Source organism: Lissotriton helveticus, chromosome 1_1 (assembly GCF_964261635.1).
Source record: "Lissotriton helveticus chromosome 1_1, aLisHel1.1, whole genome shotgun sequence".
In the NCBI taxonomy this organism is placed as follows: domain Eukaryota; kingdom Metazoa; phylum Chordata; class Amphibia; order Caudata; family Salamandridae; genus Lissotriton; species Lissotriton helveticus.
Window position 1 is genome coordinate 2,037,954,570 of NC_136057.1, and position 8,352 is coordinate 2,037,962,921.

At 42.0% G+C, this 8,352-nt stretch overlaps 1 pseudogene; it reads left to right on the forward strand.

Annotated features, from left to right (window-relative positions):
- The first annotated feature begins 2,549 nt into the window (after positions 1–2,549).
- Positions 2,550–7,203, forward strand: LOC144766429 (uncharacterized; annotated as a pseudogene).
- The last annotated feature ends 1,149 nt before the right edge of the window (positions 7,204–8,352 follow it).

The window sequence follows — 8,352 nt, forward strand, 5'->3', positions numbered from 1 at the left end:
ATTTCACACAGGGATACAACCCCAGACGAGACTCATAGCGATAAAACACTTCTTGTAACCTAGCTCTACTCTTTCTCTCCTATCTTCTCTCCTTTTACTATCCTGGCTCAAATTTTTCCAGCAAGCACAGAGGCTCAGCTGACCGTGTACATCACAGTACCTGTAATTAATGTAACACCAACTACGTTTATCTTGAACCCCATACGAAAATGCGTATGTACTTATTTTGTAAAAATTTATAAAATGCTTTGAAATAAAAAGAAATGTGGAAATGCTGAACTGTCTCTTTACTGTCTCTGTCTTGAATGCTCATGTCTCATTTGACTCATTTTTTATTTGAGAACAGTTTATTGCCATATATTACTTTTGAAAGCCTGACATTTAGAGAGAATAAAGCCAGGCATTATCTAGAATTGTAGAAAGGGTGGCGGTATTTAGCCACTAATAATGATTAAAGATAATAATTTCTACAACTCCTCCATGGATAATTCCAAGTCCAGAGTTCAGAGATACAGAAACATTATGTAAACACTATGTTGAGTTGAAAAATGTCTGTGACTGGAAATGAGTGGTTGAGGTGTATAGAACAATTAAAGTAAACAGAAGGATCAAAGATAGAAAAACCGAGGCCAAGAACAACATTCAGAGCAGCAAAGACCAAAAGACTTAGGGTCAGATGTAGGTAGTCCAATACCGGTCGGTAACGACCGAAATTACCGAATTTCTGCCGTTACCGACCGGTATTGGGCATTTGAGATGTAGGAGGCAGGTTTAAGGATTTGGTAATTTACCGAACGGTAATTTAAGGAATCAATAAATTACCAAATTCGTAAATACCGATTCGGTAAATTACTGAATCCTTAATGTAGGGAGCACTCAAGTGAGTGCATTTTTCATTTAAGTATTCGGTATTTACCACCAACTACAATTTGGTGGTAAATATTGAAAACCTTTGGAAAAGCAAATTTGTGCTTTTCCAAAAGTGCCATGTGGCAGACATACATGCCCTTAGGGCATGAATGTGTGCCACATGTGTACCAATGCACTATTCAGGGGTACAACAGGGTGTCAATGTGACACCCTGCGACCCGGGTAAGCCTTCTCCTATTACCGATTCGGTATTTACTGATTCGGTAATTCTGATTCATTCAGAGCATACCCAGAATATTCAGCTGGACTCCTTTGCATCACAGACCATAGTGGTGGACAGGGGAGTTCCTCAAGGATCAGTCTTGAGTCCCACCCTTTTCAACGTATATGTGACTCCCTTGGCTGATATCATCAGAAGTCATGGTTTTGAGACTATCTCATATGCTGATGACACGCAGCTAGTTGTCCCCATTGAGGAGGACATTATGTCAACTCATTTAAAATGTAAAAGCTGCATGTCTAGCATTGCGAGTTGGATGAGGAGGAATTTTCTACAACTTAAATCCTCAAAAACAGAAATCCTGCTGTTTGGGAAGGCTGAAGCAATCTGCTCTCCCAAGTGGTGGCCTGCCGAGTTGGGGGAAGCCCCTGCGCCCAAAAGTTGGGCTAAGAACCTTAGTTTCAGGATAGATTATAAACTATCAATGGAGGAGCAGGTGAAGTCATTGGCAGGTACCTGCTTTGGTACGTTGAAGATGCTCAGGAAGATCTTTCCCTGGATCCCCCTTTCAGCAAGAAAAACCCTCATCCAGTCGCTCCTGGTGAACAGACTGGACTATGGTAACTCATTGCTGGTGGGAGAAAGGGAGGACCTCCTATCGAGGCTGCAGGTGGTACAGAACACAGCAGCCCGTCTGGCCCTCAAAAAGCCGGCGCGGACCCCTACGGCCCCTCTATTGAACCAGCTTCACTGGCTTCCAGTCAGAAAAGTAGCTATTTTTAAGATGCTCTGCGTGGTCTGCAGATCACTACAGGGGAAAGGCCCTGCCTATCTCAGAAACAAACTCATATGGTATCAACCAGCCCGACAACTAAGATCTAGCAATGGTAGCCTTTTGTGTATTCAGAGAATACACAAGGCAAGGATGGGTGGGAGAGCTTTCTCTTATCCGGCTGTCAGCCACTGGAACAACCTGCCACAGAACATTAGGGCTTGTGGTGAACTAACCCATTTCAAGAAACTTCTAAAGACATGGCTATTTTAGATGGGCCTGCTCACCAAGTACCTGTTGTCTCAAAGTGCCAGGAGATCCCCCTGGGAATGATTCGCCTGCGCTTTACAAGTGAATAAATAAATAAATAAATAAATAAATAAATTCCTTTGGGCCTCCAGGCCCATAGGAATGAATGGGAATTACCGAATCGGTAAATACCGAATCGGTAATTACCGAATGTTATCGATTCGGTAAAATTCACCAAATTTTTTCCTACATAGCATTTACAGATTCTAAAATACCGAATCGGTAAAATTCTGTATATTAGAATCGGTAAATGTAGATTACCTACATATGGCCCATAGTCTCCTTCATGGATAGCTATGACGCCTTATGGTGAAAGCCAGAGATCCCTGAAAGCTGATCCACCTGCTTTCAACCAGCACCATCATCATTGGGATATGAAACCTGAGGACAATGTACGAGACAGGCAAGACAGCCCTTGTCGCAGTGGGAAAAAATACAACCTTGCCCTGCTTGACATCAGCGAGACCAAATGGACACAGCCTGGACAGAAAGAAATGGCTCCAAGAGGAATGCGGGTGTATTCTGGACACGAGAAAGAGAACACCCCACATACTCAGAGAGTGCCACTGATTCTAATAGCTATACAACAAAACAATTGCCAGTATTGAGTAACACTCAAACACTTTTGTTGAAAAAATGTACCCTATGAATGAAACATATGGTCCTTACTTATTACTAAATCTCCGGTTATTAAGGGCTAGATGTAGGTAATTCTAATTTACTGATTCATAAATACCGAATTTTACAGATTCAGTATTTATGAATCGGTAAATTAGAAGTAGGCAGATGTAGGTAAATTTTATTTTACATTTACCGAATCTGTAAGATTCGGTATTTACCGATTCGGTAAATACCGAATCGGTATTGCCCATTGATTCCTAAGCCATAGGAATCAATGGGCAATACCGATTCGGTATTTACCGAATCAGTAAATACCGAATCATGCAAGGGTGCAGGGGGTGTCACTTTGACACCCGCTAGCACCCCAAGTACGGGCTTGTGTGACATGTGGCACACATGCATGCCCTAAGGGCATGTCTGTGTGTCACATGGCACAGGTGTGCATGCACAGATGTGGATGCACACCTGAATTCAGTATTTTACCACCCAATAAGATCGGGTGGTAAAATACCGACTCTTACAGGCCTGTGGCACTCTTAGAAGTGTCTGCTACATTTGGATTTACCGAATCGGTAAATATACCGATTCGGTATTTTACCGATTCTGTAAATTTACTGATTCAGTAAATTTACAGAATCGGTAAAATATAGGCCCCCTACATCAGAAACCCTAATACCGGTCGGTAACGGCCGAATTCGGCCGTTACCGACCGGTATTAGGGCTCCTACATCTGGCCCTTATTCATTAACTCATTCATAGAATATATTTGTCAAACGTATTTTTACATGCGCATCAATGAAAACATACAAAGGAGAGAAAAGACTATATACTCCACATTGCAATTCAACAAGAACATCTCAACAAGAGACCACCATCAGCCCTTGAGGGAACTGACGTCACACGCTAGAACCAAAGGACGTGGACGCCACCGCTGAGAGAAAAGCACTTTTCATAAGAGTATTTTGCCGCACCGGCCGTTCGGAGTGAAGTATTGACAGGCTCCCTGCCACACCGCAATGGTTTCCCTGGCACCTCCATCCGCCGAAAGACAGGGAGCATATGATCAAGGATCATTGGAGCACATTCACACCTGTATCTTTCTGAAAACACTTGATCTGTTCTGCGGAGTTGAGATGAGTTTTACGGTCCTGATGAGAACCCACAAACAGCTGGGTTCGAAACGCGTCAACCTATTGTTTTTCTGGCCAAACAAACCATTTGTTCAGATTTATTTATTCATGTAATCATTCAGTTGATGATTTTAGTAAATGGTTTTGATCTGTATTCTTTTCTACAATCTTTTGGGATTTTATCTTATTGATTTGGTTGTTTGGATCTGGATTGTGTTTGTTGCCCGCCACACCTGGGGTTGTGCAAAATTGATTTAAACTCCGTCTGGTGTGCAGTTTGGATGAGATGAATGCATGAGAACAGTGTTTGATTGAATGTGTGTGAGGTATGCTTGAATGTGTGAATTGATTTTTTGGTGGTCTCTTGTTGAGATGTTCTTGTTGAATTGCAATGTGGTGTATATAGTCTATCCTCTCTTTTGTATGTTTTCATTGATGCACCTGTAAAAATACGTTTGACAAATATATTCTATGAATTAGTTAATGAATAAATAATTGGAGATTTAGTAATAAGTACGGACCATATGTTTCATTCATAGGGTATGGTTTTTCAATAAAAGTGTTTGAGTGTTACTCAGTTCTGGCAATTGTTTCGTTTTATAGTTATATTGACTCAGCCTTACTGAGTAGAGTCAAGGCCCTTTGGTGTTTCTTGACTGATTCTAATGGCAGCTGCCAACAGAGCTCTGATTGGATGGGAAGCCCACAGTCCCAGAATCACCACAGTGACCTTTCACACAAAGAAAAAGAGGATAAAAATTGATGTTATCCAGTGCTACCCGCCAACAAATGAAAGCAAAGAAGAGGAAGAAGAACAGTTTTACAACAGACTCTAGCCCATCCTGGAGAAATGTATTGAGAAAGACATCACCATACTGATGGGGGACCTCAATGCCAAGATTAGAAGCGACAACACTGGGTACAAAGAAGTCATGGGCAACCATGTCCTTGGTGATATGGATGAGAATAGTGAAAGGCTCACATATCTTCATGCCCTGAGTAGTCTGGTGATAGTGTATTCCCTCACAAAAGAATAAACAAGGCAACATAGGTAGCACCAGACCATTCAACAGAGAATTAGATCGACCATACCGGCATTGGGAAGAAGTTCCAGAGGTTCATGAAGGATGTGAGAGTGATGAGAGGAGTGGAAGTGGCGTCAAGTCTTCATGTTGTCATGGCCAGGCTAAAGCTACAGCAAGCATAGATAGGACAAACCAACACCAGCAATATAACACCACCCTCTTCAAAGATGCACAGAAATAGAGCGAATACTCAGTCACCCTCAGTAACAGTAGTAGAAAGCTACTGGGATAAGATCAAAGAAAAAGTGACATCAACCTGCCAGGAGGTACTGAGTCCCAGGAAAAACCATCATAAAGACTGGATATCCAATGAGACTCTGCAAAATTCAAGCAAGAAAGGAAAAAAAAGCTGCAGTCAACATCAGCCGAACATGACCAGAAAACGCAAAACTCAAGGTGAGTACATCGACCAACAAGGAAGCAAAGAAAATCTTAAGAGCAGGTAAGCAAATATTAATTGATGATCTTGCCACAGAATCTCAGGAAGCAGCAAGCCATGGAAACTTAAAAGAACTCTACGACATAACAAGCAAACTCTCTGGCAGCTACAGCAAGTCAGAGTGACCAGTTAAAGACAAAGCTTGGAAGACAGTCATGGGTAAGGAAGGCCAACAATGAAGATGGGTGGAGCATTTTGAAGAACCGCTGAACTAGCCCATGCCACAGTCTCCATGAAACCCACAGCCAATTGACAAGGGCTTGCCAATCAACTGCAGCAGACCAACAAAGGAAGAAATATGTCAAGCCATTAAACATCTGAGAAATGGGAAGGCTGCAAGACTTGACAACATTCCTGCAGAGGCACTGAAGGCAGACATTGAAACATCAGTTGACATGCTCTGCCACATGTTTAGAAGTATCTGGGAAGAGGAAATGCTGCCATCAGACTGGAAGGAGGGTTATCTGATCAATATCCCCAAGAAAGGTAACCTGAGTAACTGCACAACCTACAGATGAATACCTCTTTTATCAACCCTAGGCAAAGTGTTCAACAGAGTCATCCTGAACAGAATGAAGGAACAAGTTGACACTCAGTTATAAGACCAGCAACTTGGCTTCTTCAAAGATAGATCCTGTACAGACCAGATTGATGTACTGTGTATTATCGTTAAGCAGTCGATAGAATAGAACACCCTCATCTATGTCAACTTCATCGACTGTTAGAAGTCATTCAACAGTGTGGACAGAGAGACCCTCTGGAAACTCCCCTGCCACTACAGTGTGCCAGATAAACTTGCAAACGTCATCAGAAACTCTTACGAGGGACTGACCTGCACGATAGTCCATGGAGGACAACTCATGTATGTTTTCAAAGTGAGGACCAGGGTCCGCCAAGGTTGTTTGCTCCCGCCTTTTCTCTACTTGTTGGCCATAGACGGGATCATAAAGACATCCATATCAAGCCGAAGAAATAGAATCCATTGGACACATTGGATGCAGCTCAACAACCTATACTCTAACCTGGCCCTACTCTCCCATACCAATCTGCTGATGCAAGAGATGACCGACAAAGTGGCAGCCACTTTACCACAGGTATGCCTCAAAATACACAGCAGAAAATCCACAACCCTGAAAGATAACATGGCCAGCACAACTGCAGTCACTCTTGCAAGTGCACTTGAAGAGGTAGAGGCCTTCACCTATTTGGCAGTGTCATAGACTAGCAGGGCATCACAGACGCCATTGTCAAGGCAAGAATCAGATACGCAAGTCTACCTTCATTCAGTTAAATAAGATCTGGAGCTCCAAGGACTTAACACTGAAAACCAAGATTTGGCTTTTTTACACCAATGGATAATCAGGCCGTTTGTATGGCACAGGATCTTGGATTACAACCATGACCACCACCAACAAATTCCAGACCTTCATCAACACCTGTTTGAGGAAAATCTTTCAAATCCGCTGACCAAACAATATCAGCAACACTGACCTATGGTAGCAGACTTTCCAACTCCCTAATCGTGAAGAAATCGTGACAAGTCACTGGATAGGTCACAACCTCACACGCTCGGAACAAACATCACCAGGCAAGCCCTTACCTGGAACTCTCCAGGAAGAATGAAAAGAGGAAGGCCAAGAAACACCTAGCATTGTGGCCTTGAGGCTGACTGCAAGGAGATGGGTTACACCTGGAGTCAGATTGAAAGAAAAGCCCAGGACAGAGATGACTGGAGAGTCCTGGTTGATGGCCTATAGCCCAGGAGGGGAAGAACACTTGAGTAAGTCTGTATATCTGGGTATATGTTTGATTCATTAAAGAGTCAGACTGAAAGAAAGAAGGAGTGATGATTTATCATCAGTAAAAGAAGAGAATTTATGGTGTCCAGGCTATATGGATCAGGTTGTGTTTCACTGACTAGCAAATGTAAAGCTTTGTTGAGTTTACTTCCCATTATTTTTGTAATTATTCTAATACGGATTTGGGACTAAAAGCTCTGTGATCCAGACAAATCAACATAGAATTCAATAATGTATGCATGTCAATAACTTCCATAGCCACCTACAATAATGTTTATGCTTGTGCAGATGCTCAAAGATCAATAGACTCATTCCAAACTATTTCATCTAATCACTCTACCCCAGAAATATTGCTGGGTAGCATTATATTCTATTATTCATCCTTTTTTATTACATTATTTTACAGTGTGATGATAGTCAAGTGAGCAATGTACTGTTTCACGTGATAATGCAAAATATTTCAAGCCACAGAGGAAATACAGGAAGCATTAGTAAGGTGGAAGTAGGAGAGATGGTATTATGATGTGGATAAATGGAGTTTTATTTTTCTGACTTGGTAGAAAAGATTGGGATTCAGTCTGAAGTCCTCAAGCAAACGGTTTAGAGACTTGGGGTCTGATTTAGATCTCGGTGGATGGGTTACTCCTTCCCAACGGTGATGGATATCCTGTCTGCTGAAATATAAATCCCGTAGGATCAAAATCAGGCCCTTGGTTTGAAGCAGTAAAAGGCGTAGGTTAATGATTTGGAATTTTTATTTTACTTTTGTAATTTCCATGAGGGATTGCAATTTGTTTCTGGTAATTCCTTTGCCTCCTATGAAGGCAAGTTTGTATTTCAAAGGGTTCATTTAACCAAATCTAAGACTAAGGGCCTGATTTAGAATTTGGTAGACAGGGAACTTATTTGCAACCCTGCCTGCAAAATCCTTGGTCTGTCCACCTCATTTAGAGACAGACAGATCCCATTGACTAAGTCCCTATTGGATCTGTCAATGGAACCCTTCCTGTTACAGCTTGGTGGATTAGGACTTTCCACTAACTCCCTCCCCAAATGTATGGTTGATTGTGTAATGATTTTTTTTCCTGTCTGTCATCTGCAGAAAAA